The sequence below is a fragment of the Phodopus roborovskii genome, unplaced genomic scaffold (genome assembly GCF_943737965.1).
Source record: "Phodopus roborovskii unplaced genomic scaffold, PHOROB, whole genome shotgun sequence".
NCBI classification, from domain to species: domain Eukaryota; kingdom Metazoa; phylum Chordata; class Mammalia; order Rodentia; family Cricetidae; genus Phodopus; species Phodopus roborovskii.
Genome location: NW_026126517.1, coordinates 47,470,776 through 47,493,232, shown reverse-complemented (window position 1 = coordinate 47,493,232; position 22,457 = coordinate 47,470,776). Strand labels below are relative to the sequence as shown.

At 43.9% G+C, this 22,457-nt stretch overlaps 1 protein-coding gene and 1 pseudogene across 1 annotated transcript in view; both read left to right on the top strand.

Moving 5' to 3' along the window:
* Myzap (myocardial zonula adherens protein) overlaps positions 1-22,457 on the top strand; it is a 111,558-nt gene that overhangs the window by 76,629 nt on the left and 12,472 nt on the right. The gene's annotated exons all lie outside the window — the stretch shown is intronic.
* On the top strand, positions 13,743-14,280 carry LOC127231955 (60S ribosomal protein L18-like; annotated as a pseudogene).

The following is a 22,457-nucleotide window of genomic DNA, read 5'->3' as shown; positions in this document are numbered from 1 at the left end:
CCTCTCAAATATTTATGAAGTGCCTACTATGTGAAAAGCACCCCCAGGTCACAGGGGTGAGGAGACTAGAGCTTCTGAGCTATCCCGAGGCAGGGTTTCCACTTGGCTTCTTAGAAAAGCTTTGCCCTGTTGCTGGGGCTTTTGAGGAGCCCTTGGGGATGGAGGGAGAAGAGGATTATTGAGGTACCAGCTGGGGAACACCTTCCCTCCCCACAACCTTCTTAGCACCAACTAACCTACCCAGCATTTAGTTCTGAGTGTTGGATTCTAAGTAAGACTGTTTAAAATACAGGCTCATGGGTGAAAACAGATCAGGACCTCATAGTCTAGACGAATCCTACATTTCAAAGGAAACAAATTGGAAGTCCCAAGAAAAAAAGCAACTCACTGAGAGCCACACAACCAGGGGGAAGACCAGGCTTCTGAGGCTGGGTACAGCCATTTCTAACCAGAAATAACTCAGAAAGTTGTGGGTTGCTGGGCTGGTGAGATGGCTCACTGGATAAAGTGCTTGTCACCAAACCTAAGGATCTGAGATTGGTCCCTGGGACCCACATGGCAGAGAAGCCTCTGATCTCCATGACACCTTGGCAGTTACCTGTAGAAATTGCTAAGCAGTATTAGGTGTATTCTGACAAAAGTCCATTTCTTATTTGGACTTCAAACTTGTATCTAAAAAGTAAAATATTCCAGAATACTTCCAGAATAATTTTATAGTTTAAATTTTTACTTATTTATATATTGGTTTCTTTGAGACAGGTGATATTGTCTAGAGCTCTCTATGAAGACCTTCAGCTCCTCACCTTCCTGTCTCTACCTCCCAAGTGCTGGGATTGAAGGTGTATGCTACCACACCCAGCTCAGAATTTTTTTTTTTTAATACAGCCTCCTTGTCTTAGGATTTCTATTGCTATAAAGAGACACCATGACTACACCAACTTTTATAAAAAGAAAAACATTTTATAAAGGAAAAACATTTAATTGGGTGGCTTACCGTTTCAGAGATTTAGTCCATTATCATCATAGTGGGACATGGCAGCGTGGAGGCAGACAAGGGTCTAGAGAAGGAACTGAGAATTCTACATCTTTGATGTGCAGGCCACAGGAAGTGAACTGAGAAACTGGGTGTATCTTGAGCATAGGAGACCTCACAGCCTACCTCTACAGTGATACACTTCTTCAAACAATGCCACAGCCCGTTCCAACAAGGCCACAGCCCGTTCAGCAAAGCTACATCTCCTAATAGTGCCACTCCATGAGTTTATGGGGCCTGTTACATTCAAGCCACCACATTCCTCCTCCACAGTATTTTTCATCAGAAGTATTCTGCCACAGAGAGCTCAGCAGTGTAGCTGTACTGTAGTGCTCCCTGTGGGGAGCAGGAGTCCTCCCGCTCACTCTCTCTTCTCACACCTGCAGGTGCTAGGTGCTTGCTGCTGCTCCTAGAGTATTACTCACAACTAGGGCTCTTCTGGGATTTTGTCATGCAAAACAAAGTCGCAATGACCTCTTCTTTAGTCACAATGTCACCAACCCTCTCTTCTAAAGCACCCCTCCACACTGCCTGTTTGTATGTTAGACCTAGATCTGAGTCTTGGGTTTGCCACTTGCCTATTGTGTGGCTTTGAGAAAATTCTGAATACTCTGAGTTTTTGTTTCCTCACCTTGAAAAGGAAAATTTGACTGGTGAGACTGAGGCTGGAGGACTGTGGTGAGGCCACATAGTAAGACCTGTTTTTAAAACCAAAAAATAAATAAATAAAATAAAGGAAGGAAGGAGGGTCCTGTTTCAAGAATTTTCCCTGCTGGGGGTGGGGCATTAGGTAACATCTAACTCCCCTCTTCATAAGGTCCCAATGACAATCCAAAGTTCAATCCAGTGAATTTATTGGAACTACCTACGGAGATGGGGAAGGGGTTACTGATAGGAACATGGGTGGCCCCAAGCAGCAACACTAGAAAGTCATCCCCCAGCATGTGTACCACACAGATGGAGTTGCTTCCTTCTAGTTCTACCAAACGTGTGTACTCTAGCCCTACCCGGGGACACCAAGGACACTATCGATTAGGGAAAAATTGAATACAGTTGGTTAGGAAAAATGGTTGGCTACACAGGTGAAGGGCCTGTGATCCTCCTGCCCGCCTCTCCTGTAAGGAATAGTCAACCAGCCCAGCTGTGATAATCATGTGCCAACAGGCACAACTGAACTGGGCTGCTTGGCTGGGAGAATTTTCCTGTACTTGCTTCCAAGTAGACAGCTAACAAACACAGGGCACCCAGTGCAAGCATTTGCAAGTTCATACTCTGTGGATGTTTCCACCATTTTCCCCGTGATCTGTAGTACAGCCATGTCACCGCCGTGATTGCTGTGCAGGTGAGCTCGTTTACCTACCTGTGCTGTCACTTTCCTTCCTGATGTCCTCCCTCCAGCCTGCCTGACAGCCATCTCCCCTCCTTGTCTCTAGTTTCCTGACCTGCTGCTCCTCCTCTGTCTCATCTTTGGGTTGCATTTATTTCTAATGAGCAAGGATCTCATCATGGGATGAAAACATGAGAAGTGACTCACTGTGAGTTCAAGAGTTTTAAACACTCATTCCTGTTTTTTAAAGAATACATTCAGTTTGGAGTGTGTGATGCATATTAATTAGTCATTGAGAATTATTAAGGTCATCTGGCCTCAGTGCAGAGAAAAATAAAAAATGAGAAATGAGACTTTTCTCTCTTCTACTCTTTAATGAACTGAAACATGGTTCCAGTAAACTCGGTTATATCTTTTTTAAATTAGGTTCACATTTAATTTTTTGGATAAATTTATTTTATGTGTACAAGTGTTTTGCCTGTGTGTATGTGCACTGCATGCATGCCTGGTACCATAGAGGCCAGAAGAGAGCATCAGATCCCCTGGAGCTGGAGTTACCAGTTCTAAGTCACTGTGTAGGTACTGAGAACTCAGCCTGGGCCTTCTGCAAGCAGCAAGTGCTTTTAACTATTGAGCCATCCATCTCTCCATGCTCCTCAGTCATATCTTAGTAGGTGTACTTTGGGGGCAGATAGTCGCAAGGCCATTAGTGCCCCACACATAATAAGTACTTTAAAGGCTTGAGTTTTCATGTTTCGGTTGTAGAGACCAAAACATAGAGTAGCCAGAGCTTTGGTTTTCGATTATGCCAGTTCTCCCTGCTTCTAGGGAACCTGTTGCCCTGTAGATTCATAAAAGGTTAGCAAGATCCCAACTGTGTTCCAGAACACAAGCAAATTTCAGTTCTGGGATTGAAGTGACTTATGCTCTTAAAGTCCTATTGTTTCCTAGTGATCGGCTTTAATAAAATGCCCCCCACCCTTTACATTTTTGAAAGGTTGGGATATGAGTGCCTGTTTTTGAAACCCAGAAGGTTTACCTTTATAAATATTTCTGCATTTTATGAGCTTTTAGGATATTGTCACAGGAGACCATTTCACTTGCATGGAATTTTCATAGGAGCTGGCACACAAGGCCATCTGGTTTCTGCCCCTGCTATTCCTCTAATCTGCCTAGCCAGGTCCCCAGGGACTTCTTGAAGTGCCACACCCCAGAGATTCCTGCCTTGGGCAGTGACACTGTGACTGCCCCCTCCTTAAACTCCCTCTAGCTTCCATCCTCATGTCTGTGTGGACTGAAAGCTCCATGCTCAGCCTTTGTGACCTGCTGAGGCCTCAAAGATGAGTGAGGCATGGTTTTCACCTCAGAGAAAACAGACCTAGCAATGGATACAGATGCAAATTAGTGTGATAGGAGACACTGCCACAGGTGTGTCAGAGCTGGGACAATAGTCGTTTTCGGTATGCCCGGGGAATGGGATGCATAGACAAGACATATGGAATCTCTTGTATGGCACTATACTTGGGGAGATGTGAATAAATATCTATGTAACCAGATACGGTACCAATGACAGGTCAAAGTAAGTAATCACAGTCCAACAGAATTGAACCGGTGAGTTTTATTGGGGTTACTTACAGGAGCAGAAATGATTTGAAAACAGCTGTGTCACCGAAATCCCACCCCAGCATGGGTGACAGCTCATGAAGCTTGGAGCACACTGTGCAGCCTACAGGTAGCCCAGCAGGTTGCACAGTGTCCTTTCCAGGTCTGAGCCTTTTTCAGGTCTCCTCCTCCTCCTTCTTTCTTGTTTTTATTTTATTTTTACTATTTTTGAAACATAGCTCTGGCTGAACTGGACCTTGCTAGGCTGGCCTTGAACTCACAGAGATCTGCTGAGGTTAAAGGCACGCATGCACCATCACTCTTGGCTTTGGACTCTGTTTCTCACAGGAAGCTCAACCGATTTGTGTCTTTCAGCAGCCCTTACTCTTTACTTACATATGCTGGGGAAAGGCTTGGATCTGGTCAGTTTCAGGGACTTCCTGAAGCCTTTGGGCTGTTGACTTCCTAAGGAGCTACTCTGCAGGATGGAATGTTTCACATCTCCTTAGAACATCCTGTTGTTTCTCCTTCCCAATGTCCTGTGTCTTAATAAGCTTCCCTCCAAGATGGAAGATTTATTTATTTATTTTATGTATATGAGTGCCCCATCTGCATGTACAACTTTATGCCAGCAGAGAACATCAGCTCCCACTATAGGAGGCTGTGAGCCACCATGTGGTTGCTGGGAATTAAACTCAGGACCTCCAGAAGAGCAGCCAGGGCTCTTAACTGCTGAGCCATCTCTCCAGCCCCCAAGATGGAAGGTCTTAATTTTGAAGTAAATTATTGTTTTGTATGAATGTTTCTGGCCTGGCAGGGTCCCACTGCCCTTGAGCCCCAAATAAACACACGGGTGCTACATTAATTATTAAACTGTTGGCTGGTGGCTTGGGCTTCTTATTGGCTAGCTCTGTCTTAATTATTAATCCATTTATATTAATCTATGTATTTCCACCTGGTCTTGGCTTACAGGAGAATGCTGGGTGCACACTCTCTTCCTGAACTCTCCTTGTCTCCTAATCCCACCTATCTTTCTGCCTCATTGGTCAAACTGTGTTTTCTTCATTAACCATTAAGAGAAACATATATACAGAAGGACAACCCCCATCATTATTGCACTACTGTCTCCTAGAGGAGGCGGGCAATGCGTGGTATCTGACACCCCTGGCCCTCATACTTATGATACAGCCCATACCACTTTGTGAATGGGAAGATAGTGACAAGGAAGTTAACTGTTACGCTTCCCGTGTGTTTGGGCATCAGACTATTGGTGTAAAGAACATAGCTATGGTGCCTTCAAGCCTCAGTGGCTCACCTCCATATCTCCATATCAGTTCAAGGCAGGTTGAAATGAGCCTCCTACTACAGTCACTTAGCATTCTAGGATTCTTCCAATAATGACTTCCTTGGCCCCACCCTCCCTGAAGGGGACTCCCAAACAGTGGGGACTCCCTCCCAGGCCCTAGATTGGGCACAAACCACATGTAAACACCTGCTTTCACAGAGAGGTACTTTCTTAAGCAGTGACGAAAAGTTGAACTGGCTGCTTTCTGACAGAAAAACAGCAGCAAATGACCTTGCAGGTGTCATTTTTAAGAGGAGGAAAAGGGGAGGTCTGTGTTAGAATGGGCTAGGGCGAAGTGGTAGAGGAGATAAGGGACAAAGGAGAAGGGGGAGTAGACAAGGGAAGGGGGTGTTTGTGGGACAAAGGACAGCTTCTGGATAGAGAGGAGACAGATGGGGCACATAAGTAAATGGCAGTTTATAAAGGTAAAAAGGGAAACCCATTTTAGTACAAGGTGTTTAATTTTAATTGGCCATGTTAATTAGGTGAGCCAAAGGGGGCTTCTGAGTGCTGGACCTTGGTAGTCAGCCTCAGGAGGAGAAAGTGGCCAAATAAGGGAACAGACCTTGGTGGCCAGCTTTAGGGATGTAATCTAATGGTTTTTAGCAAGGCAGAGGGAGTGGAGAGAAGGGCCAGGCCTGCCAGGGCCACAGGCTCAAGTGTGCTGGTGTCCCTTTGCTCCCCACCCAAAGCTACGTAAAAGAGAAGGTGCACATGCAAGATGCTGCATGTGGATGTACCATTTAAAACTCAAGTGGTATGAGTAATTTCTGCCCATTCAGTAACATAGTCCACCTAATTGCAAAGGAGGCTGGGAAATGTAGTTGCATATTTGGTCAAAAATGAACTAGAAGCTGAGGGGCAAGCAAATTTGCTTCTCATACTGGAGGCCAGGAAGTCCCAAGACCAACACACCAACAGCCTCAGTATCTGGTTAGCAAAGGCTTTCTGGTTCACAGTGCCTTTCCTATGTCCTCACTTGAAGTCCTCTTGAGACCTTTTGTAAGGGCACCATCCTACTCATGAGGGCTCAGCCCTCATGGCCTTTCCACTTGCTGATGCCATCCTTCTGGGGGTTAGGATTTCAGCTCTGAATTTGCAGGGACACAATACTCAATCCGTGGCAAATCTGCTTTGTAGCGTTTGTGTGAAATACTCAATTGCATTATTAATCACCACGTTATTTTCAGTGCCCAGTCCTTACTCCATGAAGCACACAGAGGCTTTTTATCTCATTGTCTTCTTCCTCTTCTCATTTCTCAGCCCAACAGGCAGGACCCGTGAAATCACAATGCCTTCCAGGAGTTATACCCCGTACACGCGAGTCCTGGAGTTGAGTTCAAAGAAAACGCTGACTTAGGCACTCAGAGACACATGCTTCTTGCAGATGCTGAAAAGTCCTGGAACCCGGTGACTTAAAAGTCTGGGGAGGGCGATGATCCCTTCCTCGTAGACATGGTGTGAGCCAGAATGGGACTCTCAGGCGAGCAGAGGCACAGAGAACAAGCAAGGACGTGGACATGAGGCGGTGTTTCAGACACCCACCCGACCCCGATATATAGAGTCACCATTTGTTTCCCACCTGGTTGTTGAAGTCCAGGTTTCACAGTCTATTTTGTTTGATTTGATTTTGGTTTGGAGGGAAAGGGGCATTCATTAGAAATTTCATGTTTGTTTCATTAGAAATTTCATGTTTGTTACAGTACAAAGGTTTTGTTTACCCATAAAGTATTAGCAGCAGTATTCCTCCCGCATGCAGAAGCCTGTGCACAGTAGCATGGGCATCTGGAACAACTTGAACCTGGAGGGAAAGATGCCTAGCATGCAGTGCTCTCTCCTCTGGTCAGGAGAATGCCTGCTTGGTTGTGGAAGCTGTGTTTAGAGACTTGTGTGTGCCAGAGTAGTTGCATTCTGAATCACCGATCCCTTGATTTAACGTGTGCCTTATCCCTCAATTGGACCACCTGAGATCACTATATTTATTCAAGCTGTGATTCTTTTCTTTCCCACTTTAACTTAAAAAAGAACTTTGTATGTTGTGGCATTGAGTCATTTCATGTTTAAGTAACAACTGATTTTTTTTTAATGGATGAGGAGTCTATTCACGCACGCTCTACTTTGATATTGAAACCCACATCACATATATTTAATAAACACCTTTTATTTTGTTCTAATGTTGTCTCTGTAATGTTTCATCCATGACTATGTAGAAGGAATAGACACTTAGCAGACCAGGCTCTGGAATGGTGTCAAGGTCAGATACCAATGGTCTTTTATCAGTTGATCCACAGGAGGATGGTGAGGTATAAGATTGTGTTTCTTCTCAAATCCTGAAGTACTCTTCATCCCTCCCCTAACCCCAGTGCTGGAATTAAGAGTGCACAACACTAGGCCTAGTTGGCTTTGTTTGTTTGTTTGCTTGCTTGCTTTTGTTTTTGTTTTTGACGAGGGTTCCAGGAGATCAACCTCAGATCCTCATGGCTGCACAGAAAATACTTTACCACCTGAAACATTACCCAAAATGTGCATTCTTGTAGCCAAATTTGTGTTAAACTCTGGCTAAAGGGTCTTGGGTGAGCCATAAAAGCTCTGCAGGACATGTCCTCTAACACAGCAGCTTGCTGTAAGTGGAAGTGACGTTCACCACTGCTGTCACTCCGGGTTTGTTTTAAATCGTCGTCGGCTCCTGTGTGGTCCTCGTGGGTAGCAAGGAACCCTGCCTTCCGGAAAGCAAGGATTGTCTCTAGCAGAGGCCGTCAGGGTAGCAAATGGAGCAGCTGGACCCACAGGGAGGAGCAGGCCATCCCTGGAAGTCAGTGTCCCCGGAGAAACTAGCCTGGAAGAGGTTTCAAAGTGAAAGGAGTGAAAGAAAGGCAGTGTTAATGTGACCAAAGGCAGCAATGAAAACCATCTGCAAACAACTCCATAGTCCTTAGTCCTTCTCCTAAAACAAGCACGAGAAAGAAGGCAGGCAGGCAGGCAGGCAGGCATGTTTAAGGGCTCCTTCTGCTGCCAGGCCCTTTGCGGTTTTCATACAACATGTAGTGAATTCTAAAGACTGAACTATCCAGGAAGATCATTACAGAGTTACTACATTGTACAGACTGAAAACCTGAGGAAAGCCTTTTAGGTCCTTGGTTGATATCACATCTAGGGAGGCCCAGTGACATGGCTCGGCCGGGAAAGGCACTTGCTGTGTAAGTAAGCTGATGTCCTGAGTCTGGTCCCTGGCGGCTTGCATCTATATTCCAGCACATGCATGGAGAGAGGAGAGGCAGAGAGATGGGAGAATCATCATCTGGAAGCTTCCAGGCTACACAGTCTGGAGTATACAGCAAGCAGGAAGAAACCCAGCCTCAAAAACAAGATGAAAGTGGAGAACCCACCTCAGAAAGTTGTCTCTGACCTCCACGTACACCGGGGCAGGCGTGGGCCCACATTCCCACCAGGAGCATGTGTATTGTTAGAGTGGGGGAGCAGAAGTCTGATAACACAGTAAATTTACCTCACCAGAATAAAGAACAACAATATAGATGTGGGTTTTTTTAAAAAACGAGTGAATTTTGTTATGACACTTGAAGTTAATAATTTCAGTCCACCCTAGCTTTCTCAAAGACACCCAAGCATATATAACATTTGTTTGTTTCGTTTTCAAAATATATATGCCCTTCCACAGAGAAGTAGAACCATGTGCTTTTTAAGAATATAGTCTCTGGGATCCAACTGCTTGAGTGTACTCCCTTGTGTGTGCCTATGCAGGTCATGTGACCCGCCAGAGCCCTGTGAAGGAGGACAGAGGCAGTTTCTTCCTTTTGGGATTGATGGGAAAAATGACTGAGCTAGTCCTTGGGCAGGTCTTAGTGGTTGGTATGCAGTAAGCACTTACTAGATGCCACCCAGTATCATTATATCTTTCATAAGCAGTTTGACTTAATGAAGTTAAAGCTTATGTGTACATATCATATAGAATCTAGCATTATGGGCTGGAGCAATGACTCAGAGGTTAAGAGCACTGGTTGCTCTTCCAGAAGTCCTGAGTTCAATTCCCAACAACCACATGGTGGCTCACAACATATGATCTATGACATCTGGTACCCTCTTCTGGCCTGCCAGCATACATGCAGGCAAAAAATAAATCTTGAAAAGAAAAATCTGCCATTATTCATTTCTTCCCCCCCCCTTTTTTTTGAGACAAAATTTCATGTATTCTAAAGTGGCCTTAACCCTTGGGTAGCCACAGATGACCTCCTGCCTGTACCCTTCAGTGCTGGGATTACAGGTGCATACCTCCATGTCCAGTTATGCAGTGGGGTGGATGGAACAGAACTTTGTGCCCACTAGATAATTGTCGATCAACTGAGCCACATCCCTAACCCCTCGCACCATAGTGTGTTTGTAAGGAGATGTGTGTGGGGTGCACGCATGCATGCACACACCCATACCAGTGCAGAGCCCTGCAGAGGCCAGAAGAGAGCATCAGATTTGTTGGAGCTAGAATTAGTTGTGAGTTGCCTGGTGTGAGTGCTGGACTCGGCTCCTCATGAATGAGCAGTGAATGTTCTTAACTGCTGAGCCCTCTCTCCAGCTCTACCATTTAAATATGTGTGTGTGTGTGTGTGTGTGTGTGTGTGTGTGTGTGTGTGTGTGTGTAAAATTAATTGGGCTCTATTTCATTTAAGCACCATGATTCAATTAACCTACCCTGTCACACTGGAATTTCAAAGGTTGTCTTTACTCTTTCTTAAACAATCCATCTTCTGCACACATCCTTGGACATTCTCCTAATTGTTTTCTCAGGTTAAATTCCTCGAAGAAGAATTGCCAATCTGGACAGCATGCAAGCATTAAATCTTTCAGTGCACAAGGTCTAATTTGTTCTATGGAAATTTGTGTGCACTGAAACTTACCAATACTATAAGGATGTGACTTCCTGACCCCGCTGCCAACATTAGCATTGAGAAATGGAGTATATGAAGAATCTCTTGCCTTTGGCAGACCTGTCCTAGAAGACAGCAAGAACACATCCTGTAATGCCCTTGGATAGCTAAGCTCAAGAACTTGCAGTTGTAAGTTAATGTTCTCTCAGGGCCCAGAGAGGGTCTCAGCAGCTGATGGGAACCAAGAGCGTACTCAGAATGAGTCAGTATCCCCTGAGATCCAGGACCTGCTGTTCAATGAGGCAGCACTTTGTTGGAATCTATCATAGCCACATGGTAACATGGTAGAGTCATGCGGGAAAAGAAGATACAAGATGTAAGATGCAACAGGAAGTTGGGGGAATTCAGAGGCCTCCCTCACTCATTCCATAGCAATCTGCTCTCCTAGCAGCTAAAGGGTCATACAAGAATACATCCATCACTTCTACAGATGGTATCCTCAATGATGTGACCACCTTCCATCAGGCTTCCCTTCCCCAAGTACCCCAGCTCTCTCCACAACACCACCTTGGGGACCAAGTTTCTGGCAAATGAACTTTCAGGGAACAAGTCACATCCAACCCCTAATGGGAGGAGATATGGTAAGGTAAGCAGGTGGGTAAATAGCATGCCTTTTCCTCAGACCCAAAGATGAGAATCCCAAAGACTGGATTCTGTTAGAGAAGAAAAGAGGAGACTGATGTTTCTAGAAGGAGAGGTCAGGAGCAAGGGGAACAGAAAGAGACATCTGCTGAAGTCTTGGGGCGACTCATGGGCAAAATTAGCTAAAACCTGGTGCAAAGTACGTTGTCAAAGCACTCAAAGCAGGGCCTGTTTTTCTCTTTTCTTTTCTTCCTGCAGCCTCTTTCTCCTCCTCCCCCTCCTTCCTTCTCTCCTTCCTTCCCTCTGTCCCTCTCCTCTTTTGCATGTAGGCATCTGATTTTTCTAGCACAGTTGTTGAGAACACATTACCTTTCCTGTGCACAATTCTTGAACATCAACTGGCCTGAGTTTATTTCTGTGCTCTTGGTCCTGTTGTTATTGTGACCCAGTCCCCTGGGTTGGCACCTGATGATGGTAGTTTTGTCACAGGTTGTGAAATCAGGTGGTATCTACTCTCCAATCCTTTTCACAGTTGTCTCTATTCTAGGTCCTCTGCATGTTCACACCGATTACCCAGTCTGTGCATTCTTACCAGGGAGCTGCTAGGATGATGCCGACAGGGTTCACACTGGACGGATGAACCACCAAGAACACCCAGCTGGCCTTGTCAGTCCAGCTAGGGCACACTCTGCCATCTGGCAAGAGCTCAGGACAGCTTCAGGCCGTCAAGGTTGCCGCTTCCTCACTTGGGGAGGCAATGGGAATACAACTTCCAGTGGGTATTTTGATAACTGTGTAGTATAATCTTTGTGGAATTCTGAATAAAATATTACATTTAAAAAACCATCATTTGTGCCTAAGGGCCATAAAACTGATGTCATTTGAATGTAATAAAATATAAGCAAACAGCAAACAGTTCTTGTGGGCTTTCTCTTAATTTTTCAACACATACTTCAGAGTTTTAAGATACAGCGTTTACAGCATTCACCTTCCTGAATTAGGGGTGGGGGTGCTGAGAAATAATTAGTAGGCAATTTTTTGGCCCTGGGGCTTTTCTTGTAAATGTTTTTGTTGGCAGGCACACTCTTGAGAACAGGAAGTCAGTCTCTTGTTACAGATTTAAGACTTTTCAGAGTCGAATAACAGAAAACTGGATTAGTTCTGAAATGAGAGCTGGAGTAGGGGCAGGGTGGACTGTCCTGGGCTCTTTCTGGAGATTAATGACATCTTGCAAATATGAATTCTCCTTTTTCCTCTTAACTTGCCACCTCCTAAACAAAACACACACACAGGCTGAAAACAACTTAGCTGATCATTTTGTAACCCTTCCTAAAATAAAGGATCTTTATGGTACCCACAGATTTATTTTAAAACTTTTGCAGAGCTGGGGAAAAGAAAATTAGGGCTGTCTCAAGTTGACCATCCGTTGTTGTTTTCCTTTTTTACAAAATCCTCGATGTGAAATTTAAAGTGTTAGACCTGGCATTAAAGATGCTGTTTTCACAGTAATCATAAAGATTTCTACTTTTCTTTGAAGCTTGTTTATTTTTTATGGAAGTGTTCTATTCTGCATGTATACCTGCATTCCAGAAGAGGGAACCAGATCTCACTACAGATGGTTGTGAGCCACCATGTGGTTACTGGGAATTGAACTCAGGACCTCTTGAAGGATAGTCAGTGCTCTTAACTACTGAGCCAACTCACTAGCCCTCTTCTTTGAAGTTTTAAAAACAGCTTTTGTTACTGAGTGTTGAAGTAAGTTTTGTAAATGGTATTGATATGTTGTTGAGCTGGTTGCAAGCAGAATGATGGTTTGAAGTGGTGAGACTGGACATTTGGCTAGGGCATTTAGTTGTTGCATTATAAAAATCAAGAAACCAGCACTGCCCTTCAAGCCCAAGACTCTACTTATAAATGGGCTTGGTAAGGTGGAAAAGGAATTAAAGTTCAGTTTCTACAAATGATACCAAAAGTTGTAATCTTGACAAAGGTTATAATCTGGAAGAGCCAGACAGTGGTTCTGAGTGCCTTTAATCCCAGCACTTGGACAGCTGGATCTCTGTGGCTTTGAGGGCAGCCTGGTCTACAGAGTGAGTTCCAGGGCAGCCAGGGCTACACAATAAAACCCTGTTTTAAAAACAAAACAAAACAAAACAAAAAAAAAAAAAGCACAAAGAAACGAAATAATAATCTGGGGGGAGGGGACTAGTCCTACACATTGAGAACCATTGTAAATTCATTTTTAAAAGTACACACACACACACACAGAGACACCTACACACATACACACACACAAATACATACATACACACACTTGCAATATACCTATACACCTACACATACACACACACACACACACACACACACACACCTACATACGCACAATACACCTACAGAGAGAGAGAGAGAGAGAGAGAGAGAGAGAGAGAGAGAGAGAGAACATATGTGCCATGACATAAGTGTGGATGTCAAAGGATCACTTTTGGAAAAGATAGGACAAGGGGGTGGGCTGCTGGTGGAGTCTGGAAGGATGCATCCCCAGACTGTAGTTCCCAGACTGTAAGGACATGTTCATTCTAAGTCCAACTCTTTCTTTCTTAAGATTTATTTTTGTGTGTCTTGTTGCATATCTGTGTGTAGTTATGTGATCATGAATTCAGGTGCCTATGTAGGCCAGATGAGGGCATCAGATACCCTGGATCTAGAATACAGGCAATTACAAAATGCATGGTATGGGTGCTGGGAACAGAACTCAGGTCCTTTGGAAGAGCTGTACACATTAAATAACCACTGAACAATCTCTCCAACTTTTAATTTTATACACCACTGTGTGTCTACCTGGAGATTGAATGTGTCCAGAAAACCACAATTTGCACGCTTTGGCTCACATTAACTGGTCAAGCAGGAGGTGCCATCATGGGTGTTGACCTTTGTCACAACAAGGACTGAAAGACTACACAAGAAAGCCAAGAGCCTGGACATCTACCTGCTGCTGCTAGTCAAGCTGTTCAGGACAGAAGAACCAACTCCATCTTCAGTCCAGTTGTTCTGAAAGGCTACTTATGAGTTGCACCAACCAGCCACCTCTGTCCCTGTCCCATATGATCCAAAAGATAAAGTTTTCTGGCCGAAAGAATGGAACAACTGTGGTCATGGGGACAGTCACAGATGATGTGAGGATTCTAAAAGTGCCCAAACTGAAGGTGTGTGTACTCAGGGTAAGCAGCTGGGCCGGAAGTCAAATGTCGAATCCTCAAGGCTGGGGGTAAGATCCTCACCTTGATCCTGGAGTCTTCCAATGGCTTCAGTCTGGTCCTTAGAAGGGCCGAGAGGTGTAATGACATTTTAGCAAGGCTCCAGGAACCCCACACACACCAAACCCTATATCTGCTCCAAGGTCTGGAAGTTCAAACATGCCTGAGGCAGAAGGGCCAGATGTGGCTACAAAAACTAACTCTGGGTCTGACCTTACAGGGAAAAAAAAGGGGGGGGGCTTTGGTTATAGAAAAAAAGACAGGAGGAGGAAGAGGAGAAAGAGAGGAGACAGAGAGGGAAGAGAGAGAGAGAGAGGGAGGGAGGGAGAGAAACTGTTAATTTTTTCTAAATGACCTCTCTCTTCAGCTCGTTCCAAGTGGCATCCCTCCCACACCATTTATTGTAATTTGCTTGTCTTCTGCTATTTTGACAAATTTTGAATTTTTAACCCTATAAATAATCTTAAACTACTCAAAGCTGTCATCCCCTAGATATGAAAATCAAATTACGCTCAAGAATTCTAGGTGATGGAAAACATTATCCAGTCCCATAAGATACGGATGACTATGGGAGTGTGAGAAAGCTGATAGACCTGGGATTTCATCAACACTGGGGAGTGTTTATTTAAAGGAGATACCTGCTTCTTGGTTTTACAACATACCAAGTATTTCTTCTCAACATTTATGAGCTTAAATAGATACAGATGTTGCCAAAGAATATGTTGTAAGATTAGTCATCTTAGAATTGTTCAGCTTGAGCATTGAGAGGCCTGTTGGAAATGTATGCAGACCCTTTCTCCTGAAGTCCTAGTTGTAGATCGTTTTTGTCCTAGTATTCTCTCTTCAACCTCCCTTCCTCCCTTCCTCTCTCCTCCTTCCGTGTGTGTGTGTGTGTGTGTGTGTGTGTGTGTGTGTCTGTCTGTCTGTATGTCTGTCTGTCTGTCCGTCTATCTGTCTAAGAATGGGTGTCAGAGGACCACTGTGGAACTGGTTCTCTCATTCCACCTATATGTGGGTCCCAGGGATTAAACGCAGGCCACCAGGCTTGTACCCAAGTGCCTTTACCCACCAAGCCATCTTGCTGGCCTGAGATTGACTAATTTCCTCAAGACTGTCTTCAGTTTCCCATCTGGATTACCTCGTGCCATCCATGTCTCTCCTGTTTTGTTTTTCCTGAGCTGTTGTCCTGACTGTATACTTCATAGGTATCCCATACTCCTCCTCTTTTTCAACTCTTCGTTGTCATGGTTCAGACTTTTTCTCTTTCATGTAAAGGGGACCAGACAGGATCTGGCCAGGGGTGGTGAGAGAATGGGTGTCAGTTTCCCTGCTCTAGGCTGTGGATCATCAGTTTCTTTATCTCACTGGCCTCTGATCTCCATCCAAAGATGAAGATGTGGGCTAGAATGACAGCTTTGTGCTTAGGAATGTGTAGTGCTGTTGCAGAGGACTCAAGATTGGGTCCCAGCATCCTTGTCAGAGGCTTAAAAAAAATCTTGTAACTCTGACTTCAGGGGATACAACACCCTCTACTGGATTCCTCAGCCACTCCCAACACATGCATAAGCCATATATGTACACCTAATTAAAAATCATATGTGTACATATATACATATATGCATATATATGCATACATGCATGCATGCATATTTTTGGAGGGACAGGGTTTCTCTTTGTAAGAGTCCTGGCTGTCCTTGATCTTGCTCTGTAGACCAGGCTAGCCTCAAACTCACAGAGATACACCTGTTTCTGCCTCCTGAGTAATGGGATTAAAGACATGTGCCACCACTGCCCAGCAAAGTAAATATTTTTTCAAAGAGAGATAGATGTGACCATAATGAAGAACCATGTGTTTCCAATTGCTATAGGGACCACAGTCTGCCCATGAGCCTGGGAGTAAGGAGGAAACTTTGTGCCATAGAGACTTTGCTAACTACCACCCTTACCCCTTTTCTGTGTGTGCAAACTGTCTTCCCTGCAGCAGAAAAGAACTACCAGAATAGTGCATTTTTCCTATTTTATTACTTAAATTTTTAAGATTTATTTGTTTTTATGTGTAGGAGTATTTTCCATGTATGTATGTATGTATGCATGTATGTATGTATGTGAATGCTTGGAGCCCAAAGGCCAGAAGATGGCATTGGATTCTCTGGAACTGGAGTTATAGATAGTTGCTGGTTGCCATATTGGAGAGCAAACTGGGTCAAATACTGAGCCATCGCTCCAGCCCTAAAATAATTTTTATAGCCAGACTTATGACACAAAATTAGTAGATGTTTTGTGGGGAAAAAAACAACAACACTAAATGAGGCCCTTTACACAGAAGGGCTCTTCTCCAGCAAGCAACTTGAATAAGAACCCCCACAGTCATCTGCTACTCTAGACTCTGCCCTGTGATGCTCTCTAGTTTGTCTTTCTTGAGTGTTCTAAGTCCTCTCCATTTTCTCTCCTCCCCTATTAAATCCCACTCTTTTAAAGTAGGTCATTATCTCAGCTGAGCTTTTATGAGCAGGATCCTTTGGAACTAATACATGTTCCTATGCAGAAGACTGACAGCCACGGCCCTTCCAGAAGGCTCTAACCAAATTGTCTTTTTATTGGATGGAATTTCAGCCAGTGTGCCAAAGGAAAGTAAAATACAGCAAAGGAAGGAGAAAGTGTTTGAAATCTTCCTTGAGACTTTCTGAAGTGGAAATAGGCCACAGGGCCGGAGTGCCTGGATGCCCTGTACTAAAGATAAGGGCATGGACATGGTGAAGGATATTTTTATTTCTGGTTTATGAGTTTATCCATTGCAGGGTGGGAATCTTACAGATGTTTAGTATCCATATATGGCCATATTATTTAACTAAGAGTCATCCTTAAACTTTCTCATTAAAAAGTAAAGTTAAATGAAAATTCAAAGAATCTTATACTTGGCAATCCCTTCTCACCCCAGACCATCACTTCCCACACTATCCAGCTCATAAAACACACTGGTGGGCTAGAATGAGCAGTTCCTCACTGACCAGCACTCAACCATGCAAAGGTCTGAAGAGAAAAGGAGTTCTTTTCTCTGATTTGAAACTTATTTAGTTGAGATTTTTCTCACCAGGATCCTTGTATTTTCCCCCCACTGGCAACTGCCCCTTAATTAATCCCATTTCCCCAAGTTCTAGCTTGTCCAACCAGCTGAGCAAACAAAGACGCAAGCAGCCATTTTAATGTGCTTCCTCTCCCAGCCCCTCTGGGATGGGTGGGCTGTTCATCTTGTCCATAAAGTGGGGCCTGCATGGGCCTGGAGAAAGCAGCCGGGGACTTCTGTCAAGATTAATTTTAATAGACTTCAGGCTGCCGCCCGGGAACCATAACCCAGCAAATGGCTTTAGATTCCTGTTTGCTGATTTAAAAAAAAAAAAAAGGAGATAGGAGCTGAGCATTCTGTCTTGTGTCTCAGTTTGGATAACCAATGCAAGGATTTTCTTTGCTTGTGGATGACCTGCACTTTAGAACCCAACCCTGAAGTAGCCGAGGAGAGCTGCCCAATGTCCCAGACCTCAGGGAAATTAGCTGGGGGAAATGTGACATTTTGTAGATTTGGATTTCAGAGCTGGACCGGAAATGGCTCTCCCTGAATTCCCATTGAGCTAGGGCGTTCTGTCTCTGCTCTCTTTAATGTTCTCACCTCCCTTTCTGTACCTTTGTCCCCTGTTAGCCATGGCCATGCCGTTCTATAAAGCTCTTCCACTTTGATTAAACAATTACAATTCTCAAAACTAATTTGGCTCCTAAAATAAAAATAACTTGTTTTTCTAGATTCTTTTTACTCCTCCCCCACTGTATCCATCCCCATTAATGGCTGGCCATGAGACAGATCTTATCAATCACCTGGCATTTTTCAATTCACCTTATTTCCCTAGTTATCCCTAGCAATGACCATTCGGGCCCCCAAACATTCCCTCCCTTTTTCTTGTTAGGTCTCAAACCCAGGACAGTCTCTCTCAGCACTTCTCACCCCACCCCATACCCTAAACCTCTCCCTGCCAGTAGCTGTGCATCTGCTTCCTTTCCCTCAGTTTGATATCTATAGAGCTCGACCATTTTGCCTACACTGCTGTCTTGGTCTCTTGGCCTGGGCTGCCTACCTTGGTTGGTGGCCCCTCTCTGGCTCTCCCCCCCCCCCATATCAACAATGAAAATCTCCATAATTTAGGAGTTGCCATGTCCTCCTCCTTTTATTTCATTTATCTGGTGCTGAACCCATGAGAGAGGCATAAATGAGCTCCCTTCTGAGGAACTCCACCTCTCCACACCACACTGAGGATTTGTATTTTACAGATCATTTGTTTCTGCTGGCTTCTGTCACCTACCATATTTGATTCCAAATTCTAGAGTTCACCTCTTCAGCAGCTTGTTGCCTCCACCTGCTCTAACCATCTGTCTCTCTTTGACTACTCAGTAAGTGTCCTTTCTCTGGCTCCTAGAGCCTGCTGTACCCTCTGGGATGCCCATCATCTGGGCATCCCTCTGTCTCCCTGGCTTCTGGACCCTGCCATGCCCTCTGGAGTATCACTTAGGTCTCTCTCTCTCTCTCTCTCTCTCTCTCTCTCTCTCTCTCTCTCTCTCTCACACACACACACACACACACACACTTCTGGCCCCTACTATGCCCTCTAGTGCCTCACCACACGGGCAACTCTCTATTCGCTAAGTTTGCAGTTTTTTCATGCCCTCATGGCCTCTACAATATTGGAGTCCTCCCTTGGGTAGAATTCTTGCCTGTCTCACACTATCCCTCGTGTTTACATGGCTTACTTTCAGCTCCCCTGGGAGCTTATTGGAACTCTCTCTATGTAGAGTTTGTTTCCTTGGACTCAACTCCTTCTTCAGACTCAGAGATTTTATTAAAGCCTCGTTGTCTTACTACAAATGGCTTGGCTTCAGTACAGCTCAATGACCAAAGATGGCACACAGGAGTTCTTGAAGTTCTTGAAGATTGTAACAACTTCTGCCACCACACAAGCAAATGACTGTACAGTCGGTCTCTTATCTCTAAGATCTTTTGACTTTCCACTCTTGAAAATTTTTATCTCTATGATTTCTCTCTACCCTGCTCTCAAGAAGTCTTTTAAGATTATTGTATAAGAATTATAAATTTGTTGGGTGTGGTTAAAGAATATATACAATCTGTAATGAAAATAGGCTTAAAACTTCTAACAAAAAGGCTTATAGTTAAAAACCTATACATAGGTAATTTTAATTTGCTACAACATACTATATATGTGATTCAACTTTTGTTGAGAATATATTATATACATTTAACTTGGATTCAACTCTTGTTTGGAAAAATAGATGCTTTTAAATAGCAACCATGTGACTTGCCTCCATCTTGCCTGATGACCTCATCAGGATGAAAGAAACCATGTGGCTGGCAGCCATATTTACTAGGGTTAAAGAGTGACTTTATGACCATCTTGATTAAGATGACCACAGGCACAAACCACTAAAACTTCTTAGTCCTACTGAGCTCTCCAAAATATCTTGGATTAGAATGAGTAAGTATAATTAATGTTTCTATACTCCTAAGGTTACCAAGGTCTACTCAAATTATCAAAAGCTGACTTAGAGATGTATGTCTAATTACTCTGGCTTCTAGAAATTGTAGATAAGAAACAACATTAGAATCAGAAAAGTTTCCAGTCTTCCTATGCACTACATTTATGGTTTAAAGTTTTATTTTGATGTTAAAGGATCTTCAATTAAATTTTCAACTCAAAATTGTTTGTAGCACAAGCTTATTAGGGATAAAGCTATAAACGAAAACCAAAGTTTATTTAACTCAGGAGTACCTAGTAGATTATGGTCCTCAAAATCTTCAGAGATCTGCTGAATATGGTATTTAAAATGTTTAATGAAAAAAGCTTTCCATGATAGACAGGTATACTAGCCCCTAGCAACAACCCTAATGCCTCCAAAGAAGATGATGGGACACAGATGACTCCACTTGGATTGTGAAAATGCTAACCACTGGGAAAAACTGCCTCATGCCTCACCTGCCACCAGGGCACTGCCCAAACTGTGGACACTACTGGGTTGATTGCTGTACTCTGCCTTGTCAAATAAGTCAGTTTTTCCAGGTTCCTTCTCCTTAGGAGAGTCTCTCAAACCATCTGAATCAGGCATCTGAAGGCCAATGATGTCCCGTGCAACAGCTAATGATTTAATGCTATCCTGAGCGACAAAGTCTAACACTGTCCCCAAAGAAGCCATTGAGGCTACAGAAGCCTAGGGTAACTGCCTAGGTAGCTATATGTCTGTTTTTTTTTTTTTTTTTTTCATTGAAAAAATAGGCCATTTGTATATAGTTTGTAATGCATAATTTATATAATTTATTATGTATATTATAATTTAGAATATATTTTCTTTTTTATAATATCCTTCTCAGATCTTTGATAACATTGACAGCTAAGCTAATTATAGCTTTTTCAGTTTAACAACAACAAACCTACCAGCTCCTTCCCCAATGCTATGGCTGCCTTCTCAGTTAATTCCATTGTAAGACCCTCAGAATGAGGAGTCTTCCAGGTTCGGTCGATACCCCAAGAACTCAATGTCCAGTCCAGTTGCTGCAAAACGCCAAGAGGCTTTAATGAACAGGAAACGTTTGCTCAAACGGGCTCCTCCAGCATGCAGGCTAGAGAGAAGCCCCCTCCCTGGGCCCAGGTGTTTTTAAAGGCAAACCCACAAGCTTAGGGAGGCCATTGAGTACGTGACCCTTGGAGGCCAGATGGTCTGCTATTAGGGTCAGCAGACCTTAGGGCCTCAGGGTGTGCTAGTTAATTTTGTCTGGGCATACCGGAGTTGCAGCTATCTCTGTTTCCTAAGGACCCTATTTACCACCTGCTGACTCACAGGAAAGGAGAGGCAGTGTGAATTCTTCTTATCTCAAGGCCTTGTGAGAGGAAGTTGGCAAATTCCAAGGAACAGATATTGGTTTCCAGGTTAGTCCATCATTAACATTACCTTTTTGGTCTTTCACCATATGTAAAACCAAGCTACTATGTCTCTAGCTTAGAAAGACAAACACAGGTTACCTTGCTGATGGACTTCACTCAGAAACAAATAAGCTCACAAAACCGGTTTTAAAATGTTTCAGATTTCTTTCCCTCTCTGTGCTGTTGTTATACTAAGACTTCAAAAGTTCAGAGTCTTAATATTAGCCAATGGAATTCTGATAATACAAGCTCAAAAAATTTTAATTTCCTAAGTACAGACTTAAAAGTGCTTCTCAGTTGTGTTAAAACCATCTCTGTTCAATCTATATATCTAGTCCTCTGGAAAGAATGTTAATCATTTTGAATCCTCAAGGTTTGAAGAGACCAGTGCCCTGCTTTAGCAGCCATGACAGGCTACAGAAAAGACTCAGCATGTGCTTGCCTGCAGACCTTGCCCCTCCTGCCTTAGTCACTAGGTGGTCAGATACCCTCCTCGTGGCAAGGAACCAATCAGAAGTTAGCTGGCCGGCTGTGCTTTATGGCTCTGGGTATGCTTTATGGTACAAGTGCACAACAGTGACGTGCAGAGCATAGCAACCGCCCTGGGAGGGCCTATAGGCCATAACAACCAGTTGGCCAATCATCACAAGACAAGTCGTCCAAGCCTGGAAGCTCACCAATCCTGAGACTGTTGTGTGCTCCTAGACACTCCCCTTATGCTGCCCTATAAGTTCCCCTGCTTCAGGTTTCTCAGGGTCCTTGTCCCAACATCAGGCAGGATGAGTGTACAAAGGGCCGGAGTTAATGTAGTTAGCTCATTAAACAATAAAAGACCCTTTGCTTTTGCATTGAATGGATCTCTTGGTGATTTGGGGGTTCAGAATTTGAGCACAACAGGTTTTTTTTATATGACTCAAAGATGTGAGTCCACCGCTTTTTCTACAGTGTGTGACTTTCAGTACAGATTACAAATAGTGGTGATGCTAATATATTAAAAACTTTTATCTCTTTCTGTAAACTTAAAAAGCCATGCAAGTTTAGATCCATCTCTTGTAGGTCAAACAGACTCCAGATAAGTATTCCTAAGTTTCCCCACCTGTCTGTTCCTGGGGGAGGAATATCTCTGCTGGTCTTAGGACTCCCCTAACTAGCAGGATTGTGGGCCTGGGAGCTTCACCCTAAAGGCCTTAACTTTACTTTTTGTCCCAAGTCTTTATCTGTCCCAGCAGATTTCCAATCAGCTGAAGATTGCAAACTGCTCCAAATAAGCAAACCCTAAATGCTTCTGATGGAATCTCTGGCCACCCCGAGCCCCTGCATCCTAGCCAGCTCCAAAGCAACCTACTTCCCTAGTTCCAGGTGGTCCCACAGAACCCAGGTAAGGAGTGAAACAGTCTGCATTC